Below are 23,743 nucleotides of genomic sequence, written 5' to 3'. Positions count from 1 at the left end.
ATCTATTTTACATTTGGTAGTGTATATGTGTCCATGCCACTCTCTCACTTCGTCCCAGCTTACCCTTCCCCCTCCCCATGTCCTCAAGTCCATTCTCTACCTCTGCGTCTTTATTCCTGTCCTACCCCTAGGTTCTTCAGAACCTTTTTTTTTTTTAGATTCCATATATATGTGTTAGCATACGGTATTTGTTCTTCTCTTTCTGACTTACTTCACTTTGTATGACAGACTCTAGGTCCATCCACCTCACTACAAATAACTCAATTTCATTTCTTTTTATGGCTGAGTAACATTCCATTGTATATATGTGCCACATCTTCTTTATCTATTCATCTGTCGATGGACACTTAGGTTGCTTCCATGTCCTGGCTACTGTAAATAGTGCTGCAGTGAACATTGTGGTACATGACTCTTTTTGAATTATGATTTTCTCAGGGTATGTGCCCAGTAGTGGAATTGCTGGCTCATACGGTAGTTCTATTTTTAGTTTTTTAAGGAACCTCCATACTGTTCTCCATAGTGGCTGTGTCAATTTACATTCCCACCAACAGTGCAAGAGGGTTCCCTTTTCTCCACACCCTCTCCAGCATTTATTGTCTGTAGATTTTTTGATGATGGCCATTCTGACTGGTGTGAGGTGATACCTCATTGTGGTTTCAATGTGCATTTCTCTAATGACTAGTGATGTTGAGCATCCTTTCATGTGTTTGCTCGCAATCTGTATATCTTCTTTGGAGAAATGTATATTTAGGTTTTCTGCCCATTTTTGGATTGGGTTGTTTGTTTTTTTGGTATTGAGCTGCATGAGCTGCTTGTATATTTTGGAGATTAATCCTTTGTCAGTTGCTTCATTTGCAAATATTTTCTCCCATTCTGAAGGTTGTCTTTTTGTCTTGTTTATGGTTTCCTTTGCTGTGCAAAAGCTTTGAAGTTTCATTAGGTCCCATTTGTTTATTTTTGTTTTTATTTCCATGTCTCTAGGAGGAGGGTCAAAAAGGATCTTGCTGTGATTTATGTCATAGAGTGTTCTACCTATGCTTTCCTCTAAGAGTTTTATAGTTTCTGGCCTTACATTTAGGATTTTAATCCATTTTGAGTTTATTTTTGTGTATGGTGTTAGGGAGTGTTCTAATTTCATTCTTTTACATGTAGCTGTCCAGTTTTCCCAGCATCACTTATTGAAGAGGCTGTCTTTTCTCCATTGTATATTCTTGCCTCTTTTATCAAAGATAAGGTGAACACATGTGCGTGAGTTTATCTCTGGGCTTTCTATCCTGTTCCATTGATCTATATTTCTGTTTTTGTGCCAGTACCATACTGTCTTGATTACTGTAGCTTTGTAGTAGAGTCTGAAGTCAGGGAGCCTGATTCCTCCAGCTCCGTTTTTCTTTCTCAAGATTGCTTTGGCGATTCGGGGTCTTTTTTGTTTCCATACAAATTGTGAAAATTTTTGTTCTAGTTCTGTGAAAAATGTCATTGGTAGTTTGATAGGGATTGCACTGAATATGTAGATTGCTTTGGGTAGTATTGTCATTTTCACAATATTGATTCTTCCACTCCAAGAACATGGTATATCTCTCCATCTGTTTGTATCATCTTTAATTTCTTTCATCAGTGTCTTATAGTTTTCTGCATACAGGTCTTTTGTCTCCTTAGTTAGGTTTATTCCTAGGTATTTTATTCTTTTTGTTGCAATGGTAAATGAGAGTGTTTCCTTAATTTCTCTTTCAGATTTTTCATCATTAGTGTGTAGGAATGCAAGAGATTTCTGTGCATTAATTTTGTATCCTGCTACTTTACTGAATTCATTGATTAGCTCTAGTAATTTTCTGGTAGCATCTTTAGGATTCTCTATGTATAGTATCATATCATCTGTAAACATACTTTCTCTAATTTTTGTTATAAAATAAAACAATATCCTACAAGCCAGGTTTTGATAATTTCTGATATCAAGTATTTTGTTTTCTACTTTAATCCAAGAGTGAATTTTGTCTCCTGAACGAATAAGTGAATTGTAGCTGGTACTGTGATCTGCACACCTGAAATTAAGGGACTTCCTGTTCACTCTGAGAGTGAATAGAAGCCTGGGAAAACTTGCCCTCCTAGTTTGGCCTTAAAGACATGGAATCTTGACCTCTGGGTTCTGTGGCTGCTACTCTGGCTAAATGTTAACAATAACTAACAATTGTTGAGCATCTTCCATGTCTGAGGAACTGTGTTTGACACTTCACTTGCTGGACCTCATCTGGTACTTGTAACACTTGAGTTAGGTATTGTTCTCTCATTTTACAAGAGAGAAAACTTAGACTTAGCCAGGTTAGGTAACCTTTCAAGTCTACGCACACAATAGGTTGCGTGCTAGACTATGGACTAATCTCCTTTGGGTCAGGTGCCCACTCCTGCTCCAAAAATCCATTCACAGATGCCACCCTGACAATCTCCAAATGCCACGACCCTAACCACTACCCAATCCTGCCTCATTGCAGGTTCTTGTTACAGAGTTCCCTTGTGTGGCTGATTCTCTCGGTCCTCGAGTAACAACTTCCCTTAGAATTCAGAAAGCAGTGGTTTACTGGGCTCACCTCACCACCCCAAGCAAGCCTCTTAGCTGCTGCCCTCGGTAGGGGAACTGGGAACATGACGGATGATGGCCATCTGCTCCAGGAATAAACAAACTCTTCATTATTCCATTAGCTATTTTCCATTTCCTGCTAAGCCTAACAATTTATTAGTGCTATTTAGGTTAATGTATTGCTGCTTTATTTTACGTATTTACTTTATATTCTTTACATAATGACATATTTAGGTGTTCAGATCCTCTGCATGGTTTTTTGAAGACAGAATTGGATCAGTTTGAGAGGACGTCTCTCCCAGCACTGGTAAGACCACCACTAATTCCTCTTTATGGAGCCCTTTTTCTCTAAGGGGCAGAAAAGAGATTATCTCATGGCCACTGTGAATCAAGTAGGTTTGAAATGTCATGCTGCACCACGAGGGCACGTGTACCCTTGCCTCTCAGTCTCCTACTCGGAAGGTAAAGCTTGCAGGATTTACTGAAAGCAGCACTAGATGAGAGCCCAGGAACCCCAATTTCCATCCCTCTCCTGTGTAGGGGTTTTGTGAAAATCAGAAAAGCCATGTGAGTGGTTTCTGTGCAGCTGTTCTGACTATAAGGAAGAGACTCTCACTCTTTAACAGAAAAGGTATTTACTGCAAGATCCCACATGGACTGGAATTGGGAGGGGAAAGCAGAGTCCCAGGGGATGGAGGGCACTGTAGGGTCCCTTCTGGCCATTCCTCTCTCACTCTATCTCTCACACAAAAGTCACAGGGTCTTTACCACATGGTATCTGTTATCTGTGACCTCGCTGTCCTCTGGGCACCTCACTGCTCTCTCCACGCTGACTGGCTTCTTCCTTCCTCATCCTCCAGGGTTTAGAATATGGTGACGCAGAAGGTAAATATGGCCTGAAGATGTGCTTTATTTCACCAGCTCAATGTTTAGACCAAATTTTGAATTTGAATGTTTCTTGGCAAAGCATGTATTATTATTATCATATAGTTGCAAATTTGCACATTTACTTTATTCAGATGAAGGCATTTGAGTTTGTGACCACTGTTCTATATAGGTTTATATATATATATTACATATTTTCTGTACTTCCTTCTGCTTATTTGTATTTTTACTATCTCTTTTTTTTAAACATCTTTATTGGAGTATAATTGCTTTACAATGGTGTGTTAGTTTCTGCTTTATAACAAAGTGAATCAGCTATACATATACATATATCCCCATATCTCCTCCCTCTTGCGTCTCCCTCCCACCCTCCCTATCCCACCCCTCTAGGTGGTCACAAAGCACCCAACTGATCTCCCTGTGCTATGTGGCTGCTTCCCACTAGCTATCTGTTTTACATTTGGAAGTGTATATAAGTCCATGCCACTCTCTCACTTCGTCCCAGCTTACCCTTCCCCCTCCCCGTGTCCTCAAGTCCATTCTCTATGTCTGCGTCTTTATTCCTGTCCTGCCCCTAGGTTCTTCAGAACAATTTTTTTTTTTTTTTTTTAGATTCCATATATATGTGTTAGCACCCGGTATTTGTTTTTCTCTCTCTGACTTACTTCACTTTGTATGACAGACTCTAGGTCCATCCCCCTCACTACAAATAACTCAACTTCGTTTCTTTTTATGGCTGAGTAATATTCCATTGTATATGTGTGCCACATCTTCTTTATGCATTCATCTGTCGATGGGCACTTAGGTTGCTTCCATGTCCTGGCTATTGTAAATAGAGCTGCAGTGAACATTGTGGTACATGACTCTTTTTGGATTATGGTTTTCTCAGGGTATATGCCCAGTAGTGGGATTGCTGGCTCGTATGGTAGTTCTATTGTTAGTTTTTTAAGGAACCTCCATAACTTTGGTTTTCTATGACTCTTCATGCCCTCAACCCTCATTCGAATAATATGCTCTGCAACTTTTTTTCCAAGCTTTTACTGCTAACCCTCATTTGATCTGTTTATCTCCATTTACATTCTTGAGAAAGACCCTTCCTATACCATACTACCTTAATAGGGTTAGGGTTAGGGTTAGGATTAGGGTCAATCCAAGTTACCTCTACTGATATGTTTATTGCAGTGAGAAAGTACTTTGTAACTTGTACAATGGTATACAAATGTCAGGTGTCCATTATTATTATTGTTATTGTGTGGCAGTATATAGTAGGGTCATACAGATAGATCTAACTATCAAAAAAGTTCTCTCCTGGTGCATGTGATGATTTATTGCCTTGGAGTTTATCCAAAGACCTTAGCTAAGAAACACAGCAGTTAAGCTGTGGACCAATTTTCTTTCTCATGTGAACATACACATGGGTCTTCTCTAAGCAACTATGAGGGAATAATTTCATATTCAGACAAATGGCTCAGATTCTTCGTGAGTGGTATAGTCTATAGACACGTCAAGGCACCCTGCGGAGACCTGGGCATGAACAGGTCATTCAGGGGTACCTTGAAAATAGTTTTTCATTTTTGGATACCACAAAGCCATCAGTGTTGAAAAATGTTGTGTGGTCATTACTTATGCTTACGAACTTGGCCCTTTCCTCATCTTTGATATACCCACCCACTCTAATACCATGGTAATTTACCTGTTTCACTCTGCTCCAACCTCTCCTGCTCACAGAGTCTCCAATTAAAAGTAAAACACAGAAGACGAAATAAGGGAAGGTAGAAGCTCTTCTGTTTCCTGCAAGCTTTGGGCACTAAGGCTGGATATCTCTCTCAATATCTTCTTTCATAAAGAGATAAAGACAACCATTATCAGAGAAGCCAAACTACTAGACTGAAAGATTTTGTAAATATTTAGACTTAACTAATAAATTAGCATGTGTTTACAAAGAACATAGTCTTGGAGATCTCATAACTAGAACTAATTAAGGTTGGTAATTAACTTTGGAAAGAACCCCAAAGCAAAGAAAACAGACAAATAAACTCTTAGTCTAGAAGTTGCAAGATTTTGAAAATGCCTATGACTCAGTCAAGTATCTCTTAAGTATCTCTTTCTATTAGGAACACTGGAAACCTGACAGGCTAGATCCTAGCCCATGTGCTGTCTGCTTTGGCCCACTTCATAGGGATGTCATGAAGATAATCATAGATGTGAAGACACCTCAAGCATTTAGGAAAAGAGGTGCTATGTATACCCAAGGTATTATTAGCATTATTCCCGTTACCTGTTGTGGCGGGCCTTCTTCTTCAAGGATGCCGCAGCATAAGAGTCATTTGTAAAAAGCCCAAGAAGTAAAAACAAACAACAAAACAAGACAAACAAAGCAAACAGCAACTCCCTTGACAATCCAGGTGTGTCCAGCCGAGCATCCTTTAAAATGAGTATGGAAGCTCTGCCCTCAGGAAGGCTGCAGAGGGCTGAGCACAGAGCTGGAGAGCAGAATTGCAAGGGGACCACATCGCAGCTCAGGACGGTGTGTGTGTGTGTGGGGGGGGTGTCAATCAAACCCTTCTGGTACCCACAAAATGATTCAAAGAGCCCTAATGTGAGAAGTACTGATTCTCCACGGATGCTGAGAGTTGTAAGATGATACTGCCAGCTGAACTGTTGCAGCTCTTCAGATGGTAATGTCTTTATGCCAACGTCTCCCCCTCTCTCTCTGCCTCTCTCTCTCTTTCCCCCTTTTCTTCTTTTCTCTTTCTCTCCTCTCTCTTCCCCCTCCTTCTTTCTGTCATATCACATTCGTGTCTTCAGCTGAATTTGTCATCTAGTAAGATCTAATTTTTACATGATTGGCTGCCAGGCCAGTGTTTTTACCTGGTACAATAGATTGTTTGTTTCTCCCCAAAACTCCTATGTTAAAACCTAATCCTCGATGTGATGGTATTTGGAGGTGGGGCCTTTGGGGGTGATTAGGTCATGAGGTGGTGCCCTCATGAATGGGATTCATGCCCTTGTGAAAAAGGCCCCAGAGGGCACTCTCATGCCTTCCACCCTGTGAGGCCACTGAGAAGTCAGCCCTCTGTGAACTAGGAAGTGGGCTCTCACCAGATACCAAATCTGTCAGCACCTTGATCTTGGACTTCCTAGCCTCCAGGACTATGAGAAATAAATGTTTGTTGTTTAATCCACACAGTCTATGGTATTTTTAAAAATAACTACCTGAACTAAGACACTATCCGAAAGCAGAGTCTGAGACAAGAATATGTGTGCAGGTGGTGTCATTGGAGGTGATTCCAGGGACTAGAGGTGGGCCAGGGAGCAGGAAATGGAGAGGGAGGAAAAAACATTCAAAGATGCCTTGTGAAGTTGGGTCCTGTAGCAGGCAACTGGGACTGCATCTTACTAGGACCATCTGAGGCCATAGAATGCTTGTCAGAATTGCTCTCAATAAAAATCATTGACAGCAAAATGCATTTATCCATCAGCTGTCATCCCTGGTTGGTTAGGGATTACTCCAGCTGCTATGGCATGTAACCTGAGCAGTCTTCTCGAGGTGTGGTTCCTAAGAATCTCAGGGCAGAGAGGTAAGCTCTTTAAATGAGGTGCTGTTAGCAGAAGTGGCCTGCAGACGCTCTAGGGACATGTGCTGCTGCAGTGGCTGGTAACAGAGGTGAGGCTGGCAGGATATGAGATGATCCCAAGGGACTCTGATGCACCAGGCCGTCCTCTGCCTGCTTTTGTGTAATTGACTTATGTTATTTTAATAGAGGAATTATATTTATTCCTCTTAAATTTCATAATAATGATTTTTGCCCAGCAATTTCGCCTAGAGAATATTTTAAGTATACTGCTTCCTTCACTTATAATTGTGCCAAGCCTGGCCAGTTTTGGAGGCCAGTTAGGTGGATGAGAGCTTTGGGTGTGGAGTCAGGTAGCCTGGACTCAAATCCCAGCTCCACCACTAAGTAGCAGTGTGAATGTGCAGAAGTTACGTAAGTTTTCCCAGCTATAAATTGGGGATAATTACGGTACCTACATCACAGAATTATTGTTCTGAAGATTAAACAAAACAATCAGTGTAAAACAATTAGCCCAGCGTGTGGATTATACAAAGTAAGCACTTCATAAATATAAACTATTTTTTGAGTCTGATGAGTATAATTTCACACCTTCATCTAAGTCATTGGTAAAATTATTGAATAGAAAATATTAAAATGAAGACCTCAACAGCAATTTTCCTGAACCTTCCCTTTAGGTTAACATGAATCCATGGGATCATAAAATCTCAGCTTTTAGAGTCCAACCATCCGTCTTATGCTTGAGTCCATCATGAGAGATGATTTCAATTGCTTGATGAATTAAAGGAATGCTACATCTATTGGGTTAGACAAAAAGTTCCTTCAGTTTTTAAATAAAAATAAAAGACACATTTCTCACTTTCACCAAGAACTTTATTGAACAACGTATTCACCGTTTTGTTCCACTACCTTCTGCCATTTTTCAGGCAACTTCATAATTCCAGATTCCCAAAACTTTTTATCTTTTTGAGCAAAGAACTCTTCCAGGTGCCTTTTACAGTCTTCCAGGGAATTGAAATTTTTTCCATTAAGAGAATTATGTAAATACCGAAATAAATCGAAATCTGAAGCTGCAACGTCTGGTGAATACAGTGGATGAATCAGAACTTCCCGGCCAAGCTGTAACAGTTTTTGCCTGGTCATCAAAGAAACATGCGGTCTTGTGTTATCCTGATGGAAGATTATGTGTTTTCTGTTGACTAATTCTGGACGCTTTTCGTTGAGTGCTGCTTTCAGTTGGTCTAATTGGGAGCAGTACTTTTTGGCATTAATTGTTTGGTTTTCCAGAAGGAGCTCATAATAGAGGACTCCCAATCCCACCATATACACAGCATTACCTTCCTTGGATGAAGACCGGCTTTTGGTGTGGTTGGTGTTGGTTCATTTCGCTTGCCCCACGATCTCTTCTGCTCCACGTTATCGTACAGTATCCATTTTTCATCTCCTGTCACAATTTGTTTTTAAAAACGGAACTTTTTTTACGTTTAAGTTGAGAATCGCATGTGGAAATACGGTCAAGAAGGTTTTTTCACTTAACTTATGTGGAACCCGAACCTCAAAGTGATTAACATAACCAAGCTGGTGCAAATGATTTTCACTACTTGACTTGGATATTTTGAGTATGTTGGCTATCTCCCACATGGTATAACGTTGATTGTTCTTAATTAATGTCTTGATTTGATCGCTATCAACTTCAACTGGTCTACCCGACCGTGGAGCATCGTCCAGAGAGAAATCTCCAGCGTGAAACTTCGCAAACCACTTTTGACACATTAGATAGGTCACAGCACCTTCTCCATACACTGCACAAGTCTTTTTTTGCGTTTCAGTTGTGTTTTTACCTTTCTTGAAATAATAAAGCATAAAATGCCGAAATGTTGCTTTTTTCCTCCATCTTCAATATTGAAATGGTTACACAAAAATTCACCAATTTTGATGGTTTTTTAAATGCACGCTGATATGACATCTGTCACAATACAAGCTAACAAAATGGTTTAGAATGAAGTTAAGGACAACTAAGTGCTACTAGAGCCGTCTTATGGAAAAAAATGAACGAACATTTTGGCCAACCCAATACATAGCAGTGCTACTCAAAGTGTGCTCCATGGGCCCAGTGCTGGTTCATCAACTATTACTGGTCCACAGTGAGATATGTACAGAAATTGAGAGTGAGTGGACACAAATTTTTTTTTTTTTAGAAGTTTGACATTGCCTTGACATCCAAATGCATGGTCAATGGACTCATTTCATTGAACAGCATACAGATCGGATCAAGGAGTATTGAACTTGTGAGGTGAGTGTATAAGGTGAACAGTAGGACCATATTAAACGTGATATTTTAAGGTTAATTTGTCAACTGTAACCCAAAAGTTTTGAAGACAGAATCCTTGTCTTTCATAAAAAATTAATTTAAATTTAACTATAACTTTACAGAACAAATAGCTGGAACTGGTTACTGATAAAGAATTGAAAAATTTTGCAAATAGAGTATCATTTGCTTCATTTTGGAAAATGTTAAAAATGAATATCCTGTTTTGGCCTTGTTGCCATGAATACATCTCTACAAGACAGGTTTCTCTATTTTAAGTATTATTAAAACATAGAAACAGTTTTGAGATACATTTTCTGTTATGAGTAGTATTGTCATCAATCTATCCTAGATTAGATAAGCTAAGAAGCAAGAAGCAAACTCATCCATCACATTAAAATTAAATATTGACATACAAATTGTTCATTAAAAGCATGAATATAGGTGTTTACTATGGGAATTTATTCCACTTATAATTTCATGTTATGATGGCAGAATTATAAAAATTATGAATGTAACAGCAATTTTCTCTATTATTCACCCCATAGATATTTTCAGTGAACAACTTATATAGTTTTAAAAAATTCAGTTTTTTCCCTATGCTATGTTTGTTTTGATACTATTTTTTGAAATGTAATTTAATGTCTATTCAATAATTTAATATTAAAAATGGAGGGCAAGGGACAGGCCTTGAGGGTGGTTGGAAGATGGGGGCTTGGAGGTGTTTCTCTGAGTGGGAGTGACCTGGTCGGAGTGGGGGAGGAGGGCAGTGAGTGTCTGGGAGGACTGGTGAGGGGCTGGGTGGCAGGGCACACTGAAGTCTGTACGCAGGTACAGGAGGGAGAGTAGAGAGAGGTGTGATTTGAAAATTAAAAACAAAAAAATTTAAAACACACAAAATAAACAAACAAAAGGGAGGCTCGTATTTTGTATTTCTTTGTTTTTCATGTTTTTTTTTTAAACTGGTAATTAATTTTTATTGGTTTTACAAAAGTTACCAATCTCTTGGAAATTTTATAAAATTTGACCTTTTTCAATAGTTTGGGAAGCACTGCTCTATGCTATTCACTTGATTTACCAACCCTTAAAAAAAAAAATGAATAGCGCCTATGAAACTGACTAATATAACCCCTATAAGATTTTATCATCTATGAAACAACTGCAATTATATTTGCCACACAAGACTTTGTAAGGCTGAATTATTGCATATGAACTGGCTTTGAAGATAGTTTAAAAAATAACCACCAGTTCTTACATTTACAACAATTTCCGCCAATCTCATCCACATCACAGAATGTCAGAAGTAGAAGGTATCATCCAAAATGTCTTCTTTCAAATGATGATGACTGAGACCACAATAAGCATCCACACTCAGAGAATGATGAGAAGCTGTAAAGGTGGGGAAGAGAGGACAGGAGCACATGAAGGGCATCACTCTGGATGAGTTTCGTTTTTTGGTATAATTTTTCTTGCTGAGCCCATAACGTGGACAATGTTGCCTGGCAGCTCTAAAACTGGAATAGAGCGATCATTCATTAACCATTTAGCAATCCTGGAGTGTATTCTAGGACTACTAAGATTTGAAGAAGTTAAAACAAAAGCATAGAAGGAAGTCAACAACAATAACAAAACCCAGTGTATGATATTTTTAGAAAAATAGAGGGTTAAATACATTCTTTTTTTTTTTTTTTTAAATAAATTTATTTATTTATTTATTTTTGGCTGTGTTGGGTCTTCGTTTCTGTGCGAGGGCTCTCTCTAGTTGCGGCGAGCGGGGGCCACTCTTCATCGCGGTGCGCGGGCCTCTCACTGTCGCGGCCTCTGTTGTTGCGGAGCACAGGCTCCAGACGCTCAGGCTCAGTAGTTGTGGCTCACGGGCCCAGTTGCTCCGCGGCATGTGGGATCTTCCCAGACCAGGGCTCGAACCCGTGTCCCCTGCATTGGCAGGCAGATTCTCAACCACTGCGCCACCAGGGAAGCCCCCTAAATACATTCATTTTTAAAAACCATTTTTATTGAGACATAATTCATATATCGTAAAATTTACCCATTTAAAATATACAATTTAACGGTTTTTGGTGTATTCATAGAGTTGTGCAACCACCCCACTATCTAAGTTTGGAACGTTTTACATTCACTTTTATGTAAATACTAATCATGCATGTGCATATTTATACATATACACACACACCCATATATATGTACACCCATGACTAGTATTTGTATATATAATACATACATATATATGTATGTGTATATATATGTGTGAGTGTGTCTATACATATACTCTAAGTTATTACTGAATTAAAAAAATAAATCTGTGGTCACCTTAGAGGATTAAGATTGCCTAACTAAAGGAGATTAGCTTCCTGCCACTTCTCTGTTTATTGCTCCAGAGAGCAGTTGAATGAGTTGCCCAGGGCTGTATGCCCCCAGCCTCCCCTTAGAGGCCAGCTTGAGTAAGCATGCTGCTCTGTCCTTCCCCGGACCCCCATCCTGACCGTAAGTGACACTGGGCCCTTCGGGGCAGGTGTGGGCCCATAGCTGTGCCTTGCAGCCCGAGTCAGAGGTGTTGCTGGTTTTTCAATGTTGACTCTAGTCTGGTTGAAAATACCAATGCATTTTTGAAGTGGCTTCAGAACATCAGATAATGATCTTACTTCCCACTAATCTGGATTAGGTTCAAACTGGATGACTACAGAGGAGAAGATCCATGTATTCCCCCTTCGCTGTCTTTTATTTCAAATCTTTAGATTCTTGACCTACTTCCAGCTTCCAAACATGGTTTGTCCCTCTGGTCTCCCCCTCCTCGCAATTCTCACCCTTTTCTTGGACTCTTTAGGAAATCTGATTGCCGCTTTTGAAAAGATATCTGGGATAACCGTGTTCTGATGAACTGTTATTATTTTAGTCTCCAGACATTCAGCCAACTAGGTATTTTCTTAAATGCAAACAACACATCCTTTCCAAAGTGTACCACTCCAGGGCATCCCAACCACCAATCACAGCCCCATGTTCTTGGATAAAAACAATAAGTATGTTCATCTGGGAGGAGGGAAGAAAATGGAAATGTTACTTTATTGGAAAACCCAAATGATTTAAAAATAAATACAAGGAAAATATAGCTCCCTAACGTAAACCTGACAGTGAAAGGCGAACATCACAAAAATGTGGTCTCTGTTTCAGGTGTTCTGGAAACAAACTCGCTTTTAGGGTTTAGGGCGCCACACTAAACATCGACAGAATGAAGGGACGAATCTTGCACTTGAAGGATTATGTAGCACTTTCCTTCCTTTCTCAAACAACCTTTCCTATCTTGCAGAAGTTTAGAGGCTGTAATTTTGGTTCCCATAAACAGTGGTTTCACCAACATGTATTTCAATGGTACAAAATTTGAAAACATTAGACAAAAACCACTCTGGTTTACCTTTTCATTGTCTGTGAGGGAACTGATGGTGAAAACAAATGGTCTGTGTAAAGAATTTTAATTACATAAAGTCACAACCTAATCAGAGCTCTTCAATATTTTCTGAGCGTTCACCATGTACCAGCACTGGGCCAGGAACACCACAGGCCCTGCGCTCACAGGGTGTACATCCCAGAGTGGAGACAGTTAATGAGCAGCTGTGATAAAGCCTAGGAATGATCTGCTGGGGAAGAAACTGGCTCTGGCAGAGTTCATGGCAAGGGGACTGCCACAGGGGGTAACATCCTTGTGGCAAGTAGAAATCACAGGCTTCTTACAAGTAGAATGAGTTTAGCTTCACTACTTAATACTTGGATCAGCAGACACTAAAAGGGTATACAAACCTGCTCCCCTGTTCCACTCAAGTTAGAAGCAGTTTCCCAAACCCAGGAAACTGCCAAAATAACATTGCTTGCCTCAATGTATTTGAAAGGGGGTTTTCAATAATAAAGGCTATCAATTGCATATTTTCTGAACAGGAGCAAAGTCGCCATCTTTTTCATTTTTCTCTTTTCTTCTAACATGCCAGCATCTGTTTCTGCTCTGTTTGCGAACGTTTTCATTAGAAGAAGGGCAATATATACAACTTCTCTATGATTAAAACATATTGCCTTTTGTGAGTGATGAATTCAGACAAGTAAAATATCTCTGTCTTTATTTTCCATCATAGTTGGTCATAAATCCTGCAAGCTAGAAGTGATAATGTGCTCTGGCTTCATGTAATTGTGCTGGCTGGAGCTCTGCGTGCTTATGTCTCCAGTTTTATTGTGTCGGGAAGACAGACAACTCTTCCAAGTTGCTGATGGAGATGTTGGAGGTGGCCCAGCTCTCAAGGGTGATGATATTTGGATTGCTTTCTCTAAGGGATTGCTTTCTTCTAGCCAGTGAATTCTCTCATGGCTCTGTCCATCCTTTAGAAAACCATGAAGAAAGGAGAAATATTTCCACTCTTTACCAGTTAATGGGGTGGCAGGTGTGCTGAGCTTGAGAGCTTAAAAGAAAATGAGTCACATTAAATGCATTCACATTAATTCAATCACCCCTTCCTTCCTTCCTTCCTTCCTTCCTTCCTCCCTCCCTCCATTCCACATGCATTTATTAAATAGCTTACATGCCTCACACTATCCTGGGTGTCATGAAAGTCCTGAAGGAGTTTGTGGTCTGGCATGGAAGAACAACTATAATGGGAAATTTGGGAAAGAGTGTCAGCTTTGGCAAGTATATGTATTAGGGTAACATTAGCTGCTGTAACAATAAACTTAAAAAAAATTGGCTTAACACAATAGAAGTTTATTTCTCACTCAGATAACAATCCAAAGCAGATGTTCCTTAGCTGTGGGATAAAGGATTCAGGTTTCTGTCTTGAGGCTCAGCCTTGCCCTGGGTCTTCAGAATCACTTCCAGCCCTCAGAGAGAGTGAAGCACATCTCCTTCTTAGAAACGCTACTTTTTCTCACCTTCCATTGGTGAGAACTTGTCACGTGACCTCAGCTAGATGCAAAGGACACTGGGAAGAACTGTTCTAGCTGGGCAACTGCATTTCCACAGTACGGAGGGAAACAAAAAGTTGAGTGTACAGTTAGCCACAAGGAGAACAAGGAATAAATTCTCTTTTTTTGAACACTTGATCTTCTGTTGATAATGGAACACTTTGGAAAATTTTGGTGGGCCTACTTTCTAGCGTAAGCTAGAAAAAGGACAAGGAGATCTGAGGAGCTAAAGGTGGAGATACAAGCAGGTCTAAGGTCTTTTTCTCAAGAAAGAAAACATGATAAAGTTAATGCCATTTCCTTAGGAAGAAGGGGAAGCTTTCTTTTTCAAATCCCCCATCACAGTGTGATTTGGCTCATTTTCTTTGTTTCCTTTTTTTTTTTTTTTCTTGAAGGGATCATAAAAATTAAGTCTAAAACAAATGCAATTCTTCAGATAGCAGGTTTGCTTGCCCTTTGAGATACTTAATCTACAAAAGTTCTCTTTAATGGGTGTCATCTTACAGTCAGGGAAATGAGCCACTACCTTTGGAAGTCAGGTTTGTTAGCTTTTTAGCCTGAATCCCCTCCATTTTTCTCACAGCCTCAGTGAGCACAGTTTCTTTTTATCCTAATGTGGTGGGGACAAAATGAAAGGGAATTTTCTTTAATTCAATAGTGAAACTTTCCAGTTGTGAAGCACTTTGAAATACAGACTAATTAATAAACACAACTCTCTTCTAAAGCAGTGAGGATTGCGGTTCTCATTTTTCACAGCTGAGAAGACTGCAGTTAAAATAGTTGGCCCCAGGCTGTGCACCTTGTCGTAAGAAGAACTTCAAGGCACCAGCCTGCATTATCTCAGGATGGCATGCAGCCTCTCTAGAGAATAGTCAGTTTTTATATGGGTTGTAGCTAACAGCGACTTCCTCAGAGACTCCACGGTGCCCCTGGCACTGACTATGCAATTAGCAGTGTTCTTGTCACAAACTGTGAGTGACCCACTAAAGAGAAAGAAGAAAAAGTGACTCACTGGATGGCCCTATAGCTCATGAACACGTCTAGAGACTGAAGAAATCTTTTGCAATCATCAGCTCTGTGCTAAACTGAGACTCGGAAAGATGAGAACTGTTTGTTCATGTCTTCAAGGTACTAAGACCTTGGGGCCAGAATTATTATTGCCATTGCATAGACAGAGGAATTCAGAGCCTGAGATCGCTTGCCATTCCAGTAGTGAATCTTTAGCAGGACTTTCTTCCTAATATCATTCTTCTGTCTCAGTTCACAGAATGATAATACGCTGTATACAAATAGCAGTGCGACTGTTTTGTTCATTGCAGCACTATTTACAATAGCCAGGACATGGAACGAACCTAAATGCCCATCAACAGATGAATGGATAAAGAAGATGTGGCACATATATGCAATGGAATACTACTCAGACATAAAAAGAAATGAAATTGAGTTATTTGTACTGAGATGGATGGACCTAGAGTCTGTCATACAGAGTGAAGTAAGTCAGAAAGAGAAAAACAAATACCATGTGCTAACACATATATATGGAATCTAAAAAAAAAATGGTACTGATGAACCTACTTGCAGGGCAGGAATAAAGAGGTAGACATATAAAATGGACCTGAGGACATGGTGTGGGAGGGCAAAGCTGGGGCGAAGGGAGAGTAGCATCGACATACATACACTACCGAATGTAAAATAGTTGGCTGGTGGGAAGCAGCAGCATAGCACATGGAGATGAGCTCGGTACTTTGCGATTACCTAGAGGGGTGGGATAGGGAGGATGGGAGGGAGGCTCAAGAGAGAGGGGATATGGGGACATGTGAATGTATATGGCTGATTCACTTTGTTGTGCAACAGAAACTAACACAGTACTGTGAAGTAATTATACTCCAATAAAGATCTATTTAAAAAAAAAGAAAGAAAGAAATTAGCATGACTGACAGCATGTGTGAAGGTTTGCCTTGATGACATCTTTTGTGATAGAATAATTGGTTCTGAATTGTATCACAGATGCACAATCACAAACTAGCCCTCGTGGTAATGGAATCTGTAACCAACCTGAGCTTTGGCTGCCCCAACAACTAAAACAGTTATATTTCTAAGACTGTATCACAGTTTGGTTATGAGGTATAGAGGCCTCTCATAAACTGTTGGCTGTCAAGTCTAAGAGAAATACTTAGGACAGAATATAGATCTCTGTAGAAACTTTGTTTCTCCCTTCTTGAAGAGATGTATCTTATTTCTATAAGTGAGGCAATTAATAGTCATGAATAAACCCAGCCAGGACACTTTGGTTTCATTTTCATTTGTGACCACAGTGAGATTCGATGTCGTAAAACTACACTGTTCAATATGGGAGCCACCAGCAACCTGTGGCTACTACGAATTGAAATGTTCTCTAAGTGTAAAATACAAGCTTGATTTTAAAATCTTTGTTTTTAATCAACTTTATTGAGATACAACTTATGCACAAGAAAATGCATCAATTTTAATTTCACAGTTCAGTGAGTTTATAAATAAATAAATACAATAAAAATCAAGATATAGAACATGTTCACCATCCCCAAAGCGTACCCAGTTCCATTCACTCCCCACCCTCCCATCTCAGACGACGTAGGCCTCAGACAACCACTGAGGATTTTAAAATCTTAATGTGAAAACAAGATAGCAAAACATCTCATTTTTTATACTGACTGCATGTGGAAATGATAATATTTTGGATATACTGGGTTAAAAACAACGTATTATTAAAGTTAATTTCGCCTGTTTCTTTTCACGTTTATAATATGGTCACTAGAAAATTTACAATGCCACATGTGGGTCACAACTCTCTATTGGAAAGTGCTTTGATAGGCTGCCATCTCTTTAAGAGTCTCCCAACTCTGAAAGCTTATTCAGTCACAGAGTCCCCCAGACAGCCAGAAGCCTCCGCTGTTAGCCACAGCTTCCTTCAGAATCAACAGGAAGACATCAGAATGTGTCCTGACTTTTGAATTTGTCTTCCTTATTTTCTTTTACTTTTTTTTGGCAGTGCCACAAGGCTTGCAGGATTATAGCTCTCCGACCAGGGATGGAACCCAGGGCCCCAGCAGTGAGAGCAGAGAGTGCTGACCACTGGACTGCCAGGGAAATTTCCTGTCCTTCTTATTTTCTAATATTAGAAAAGATCTGAGCTTTTCACATCTTCCTCCCTTGGCTAACTCCTATACATCCTTCAAGACCCACTCCAGGGACTTCCCTGGTGGTCCAGTGGTTAAGACTTTGCCTTCCAAGGCAGGGGGTGCGGGTTGGATCCCTGGTCGGGGAGCTAAGATCCCACATGCCTCATGGTCAAAAAAAACATAAAACAGAAACAATATTGTAACAAATTCAATAAAGACTTTAAAAAACAATGGTCCACATAAAAAAAAAAAATCAAGGACCCCCTCCACATCACTGCCTCTTGAACGCCTTCCCTCACCACCTCCTCCCCTGTTCTGTCCCAGTCTAGTGGCCTGATGCTGAGTTAAGGGCTCCTGTTCCGTGCTACCATAGCCAGACCGTCATCACCAGCTTGCCTCTACCCCGTTTTCTATAAATTCCTTGAGCTCAGATATTCTTTCATTTTTATATTTCCAGTATCTAGTACAGTGCCTGGAAACATTATACAAATATTTGTTGCATAATTGCTTAACTGAAGAATGAGTGAATAAAAGAATTCTTTAGTTGACATTGTTATTTCAGAATTATTAATAATAGTAGCTTACATTTGATTGGCACTTTACAAAAGTTATGTTAGTCAATCCCCACAAAAGTATTTGGGGGAGAATCCTTCCTCATTAGAATTATTACATTTTATTAACCACGATTCTTCATAATGAGTGCCCCCTCATGTCAGGAGTGCCCTGAAAATGATATTGATGAATACAGATTGCTGTGTGAAAATTATAAAGTAACAATTTATTTTTATTTGTATAGCATAAACAACTAAGCTGATGACAGAGGGGATATTGATGATAGACATGATGCACTTGTGGGGAGTGGAGAAGGTGCCAACAGAAAAATGAATCTGTTGTATTTGGGGTGTCATATAATTTATTGTCCAAACTCAAACCCTTTGAGAGTTAATGGGAGTGCTATAATACTTAATCTGGCACAAAAGGCATAAAGTGGACTGTTAAGGACAAATCAGGATATATGTCCACCCTAGTTATATTAAATAAGAACCATTTATCAAGGTAAGTGGCCTATGGTACAGAGAGGATGGATGGGTCGTCCGCACATGATGGGGAGGAAGGACCTTCATTCTGAATGGAAGACCTGAGCATTGACAGCCCATGGCCTGACTATACCATCTGTACATAGGTGGTATATACATACATATAAGAGCAGCTGAGACGTTTCTGCAGGTCCACTCCGGATGAAGCAACTTCGTGGGTTCTGTAAGTAGAAGTCCTATCACCTGCTCATCAGCTCACAAAGCCACAACACTGCTTGGAAGGAAAGGACAGCTTTTCTGACCAGGGCTTACTGAGCCAAACACCTTCCTCTTGCCTTCATGCTCCTCATTGAAGGGGTTGGAAGGAGGGTGGGGCTATCATGCTGCCACTTAGTAATGCCACACGCCTCTGTCATTGTGTTCAACTTGTTCCCACTAGCCTTGGAGAAAAACTAAAAGCTATGTTCTCTTGACAAGTGTTTTCCATTCAAACCACCACATATACTGTTATTATCTTTGCTGGAGAGATGAAGACATTGAGGCATAGAGATGTCATGAAATCTGCCTGTAGGGAGAATCACGAAGGAGACTTCTGAGTCCCAGTCGGGGGTACTTCCCACTCTAACACACTGCTTCATGGAAACACCCTAAGAAGATGGCACTACCTCAATTTAATTTGCAGATAAACTTGAAATATTCAAATGAAAAAAGTGTGCTGTTTCCTCTTTGTTTCCTGCAGGCGTGGTCCCTTCGTGCCATTCCTGAGGCTGGTTCTCTTTGCATAGGTGTGACTCTGCACCTCGTAACCACAGCAAGTCTAGCAGATGTCTTGCTGCAAGCTCCGTGGACGCCGACCAGCATTATTTAAGTTTTCATTCAAAGCCTCCTTTAGGGTGACTTCTGGGCACCTGAAGTGCTCTTTCAAGAAGATCAACAAATGGCTGAAGACAGAATTTTCAGCCAGAGGAAAGAATTATTACCTTACCATCAGTCTAATGAAAACAGCAGTGAAATACCAGCCTGCACTAGATAAACAGCGCACGAAGCCATCCATCACACTCAGCCGTGCTGAGCAGAACACCCTAACCGATGTCACCCGACTTCCCACTTCACTCGCATCTGAGAGCTGGGACCTTTTCTCACACATTTCTGTCTGAATAAAGACAGAAATAAAGACAGGGATCCTTTAGGCCATTCCATCTCCTAATCTATTCCCCTTTCTCTCTAGTCACAGACAGCAACAGCTTCTCAGGGGCCCACTTCCCATTTGCATGCTCTAAGCTGGGGTCCCCTCCAGGACCCAGTTGATACAACGGGTCTAGTCTGCACCTCCAATGGCAGTTTTCTTTCTCGGGCCCATCTGGTTCATAATTAGTGTACCTAATCATTCGATACAGGTGCCTGCCCGCTATACAGCAGTCACTCTGGGTAGAGAGATGCAAGGTCCCCTCTTCTAGGAGCTCACAGTCTGGGGGAGAAGACAGAAATCTTGAATGTTTAGACTTTCTTTTGCTTTTTACATATATCATCACTCGTTTTGCCTCAACAATCTCATGCAAGGGAGAGGAGGCACTATTAAACTCACCTGCAAGAAGCGGAAGCTCTGACTTACATGTGGTGTCACCCAAAGTCATAGATAGAAGAAAACTGGGACTCTGAATAACATTTCAATGTGTCATCAAACTTCAGCTTACCAACCCCAGCTCAGTGATCTCCCCCACCATGTGAGACTGCTTTGGTTTCGTTTTCAGATTTCCCCTTTTCTTCCAGAAATCTGAAAATCAAATCTTTTGTAGCATCTACCGAGTCAGCCCTGACGGAAGGGCCTCCACCCAACGGTAACTCCGCTGTTATTTTTTCCCAGAAGTTAATGATTTGATAGTTTTAGGGAATCCTGGTAACTTCTAAAATACATACTTAAATTCGGTAGCAGCTTTTGAGTATGGCTATTCCTAAACTCAAGTCTGTGGCAAGTACAAAGAATATGGCTCCTGGTTCAAAACGCAAGTATGTTTTGTTCAGGATTCTCATTCCATGGGGTCCTGAGTTTTCAGTGTGCCCAAAGATCTGGTTCTTCCAGCAGTAGTGGTCCTGGCAAGAAAAGCATCATTCCTACTGGAAACTGTGCAGTAAGTAGATAGAACCAGGTGGTGGTGAATCCTTTTAAGTCAACCAAACAGAAAGACCCAGTGAGAGCAGTATCAGTGTAGTAACAAGTAACAGTCACGAGTCACTTCCTGAGCCTGGGCAGCAGCCCACAGAGCTCACGGGTGGCTCCGGAGCATATAAGCCGTCCTTAATATTCAGTTCCTTGTTTCTTCTATTGCCCATGGCTTGCACCAGAAAATGCATTTTGCTAGCATTGCCATGTTTGTGTGCCCAATGTCACCAAGTCAAATTTAAATGTTGCTTTTTCACTTTTTAAGTCTGTTTATTGGAAAGCATGAAGCGTGTTTATACAGGAAAAAAATCTAACAAATTTTTATTTTATTTATTTATTTAATAAGTTTATTTTATTTTATTTATTTTTGGCTGTGTTGGGTCTTTGTTGCTGCACGCGGGCTTTCTCTAGTTGCGGCGAGCGGGAGCTACTCTTCATTGTGGTGCACAGGCTTCTCATTGCGGTGGCTTCTTTTGTTGCGGAGCATGGGCTCTGAGGCATGCAGGCTCAGTAGTAGTGGCACACGGGCTTAGTTGCTCTGCGGCATGTGGGATCTTCACGGACCAAGGATCGAACCCGTGTCCCCTGCATTGGCAGGCAGTTTCTTAACCACTGAGCCACCAGGAAAGTCCCCAGATTTTAAAATATATATAAATAAATTCAAAAGTGTTTACTTGTTCAAACACAACTGTATGTGTTTGGTCTGTAGGGCCATGGCCAGAGAGCTGATCTCTTATGTTCCCAACTCAATATCACTCACAAATATTTGGTCTTGTAAGAGAAAAGATGTGACAACCTAAATAACCATATCCTTACCTGTGTTCTTTTCATCTTTCAGGGAAAAAAAAAATCCATTATGACCTTCATTGCCTGGGTAATGATGTTGATATCACAGACTCACTACTAGGGAGTAAAATTCTTAAAGCAGGGACTGTAATTATACCCTCTTTGGGTTTTGCAAGATGAGTGACACTTGTGAGTGGTTGCTGTGAATGCTAGACTGGATCTTCGCTCTATAGTGAATAAAAGGAAGAAAAGTACGTTTCATTAACAATGGCCTTTTGAGGAACATGTTAAAGAGCTCTAGTACATTGGAAAATGTGTTGATGTCTGTTGATCTCTGAAATAAGAATCATAATAGAAACAAAATTTAATGTTAAATATTTGTGGAGTGCTTATGATGTTACAGGCGCTAAGCATATGTTACCTTGTATTATATAATACTTACGGTAATCCCATAATGTCTTAGTAACCCCGATATGCAAATGAAGAAATTGAGGCATAGAGCCCAGCCTATTTCTATTTTCTATATTCTACATTCTAGTAAGTGGCAAAGTTGTTATTTGGGCCAAGTCTTTTTAGAGTATTCAGAGATGGTCATACTCTAGTTAACTCACAAGAAACTGGTGCCTAAATGAAAATGTTGACTCTCTGTGGAGGATATCCCTTCTCAGAGGGCACAATACATTTTCCCCTATCCATGACAACACTTGCCTGGTGTCACAAGATCTGTGAAGCTGCATCATTATTCAGAAATCTTCAAAGGGATTGTGAACAGTGTTGGAAGATGTTCAATGCAGACCATGGTAAGGACATTAACTCTCTCTCTCTCTCTCTATCTCACAATCACACACATACACACACACACATGCACACACAATCTCTGATGACTGGAGCTATTCCCCTCTTCACCCCATCATCCTCTCTTTCCTGGGGCTGTTCTGGACAATTCACAAAACTCTGCCTCTGATTATTTATTTTGTGCCCTGGTACACCTCATCTGAGGGCATATTCTTTCTTTAGTTTGGGTCCTGCTGTATTCCCACTTACCCACAGTAGGTATGTTTTTCAAATCAGTTCCTTGTTTGGTATGCTATGACCTAAAAAAAAAAAGAACCTTGGGGAGGTGATGGAGGTTCATTGTTTTTTAAAAAACGTTTGAGAGAAATGCAAGTGCAAACAAAGTGAAATGGGCATTGTGACTATGAAAGATTGTCCCAAACTGATTTGAGAAGCATCTTGCAGGGCTTGTGTTCCTCAGGATGCTGGGCTATCCTTCTATTTCCCCTAAAATCACTTTTCCCAAAGGGTAATGACACCCTTTGTCTCCTTCACTTATGCATTTATTTAAGTAGCTTAATGCTTAGAGGTCAACCACTTGCCCTCTTTCCAAGCTTCTGAGAGACACCTTGCTGTCACCCCACCCCCCTCCACCAAGTACCATCTATCGCCTCTAACATTTACACATAGTGGATGAATAAACTTTCAAGCAATAAGTTCATTTTACTGGAATCTTGTCTAAACATATTAGCATCTCACCCACAGTGGCTGCTCCATAAAACGTCAAATGAGAAGAATTGCTAGAGTTTGGGACTTTTCTTCGGTGGTTATGAAAACTGGAAGTAATCCAGCTGTCGAGTCAAAGACAAACCTCACCTGTGCTGTTTCAGATCCATCATGGGTAGGAAATGGAGAGATAAGGTTACACCCAGGGAGATGCTGAAACATGGGAAATCGAACCAAGCCAAGTTAATTAAAGCACGTTAGTTAAAGTAGAGCTCTGCTGAGCAGGGCTTACCAACCAGGGACCTGTGACTCCCCAGATGTGTGCAGTTCAAGATCAAACCCAGCCAGCCTTTCGCCATGGCTGAGAGGCACTCAAGCCCCATTTGAAGCACAGCCTGAACTTTGCTGGCACCGGCCCAAATGCCTACGATGGACTTTGATCTTGTAGCTCTAAGTGCCATGGGATTTCAGACCATACTGAAGCTCAACTACCTTCACGAACAAGGAAAAAAGGTGGAGATGGGAGAAAAGCAAGGAAGGTCCCCAAGTTCAATCACATGCCAAGGAGATAGTGCTGTGTTGAGAAGCAGCCAATGCCTCACACACCGTGCTTCGAGCCTCGGGTCAGAACAGAGGCACGCATATCTCCTGAATAGATATTTTTGTCTTTTCACATATCCCGCTTCTTATGAAGTTCTGGTGCATTAATAGCTTTTGCATGATAATGTTTCTTTCTCTAGTGCGTTTATACTCTCCACGCCATGTCACGTGCTGTGCAGTCAGAGAATTTTCATGTGGCTTAGAT

The sequence above is a fragment of the Balaenoptera borealis genome, assembly GCF_965194805.1.
Source record: "Balaenoptera borealis genome assembly, chromosome: 6".
NCBI lineage: Eukaryota > Metazoa > Chordata > Mammalia > Artiodactyla > Balaenopteridae > Balaenoptera > Balaenoptera borealis.
This window is presented reverse-complemented; position numbering follows the sequence as displayed.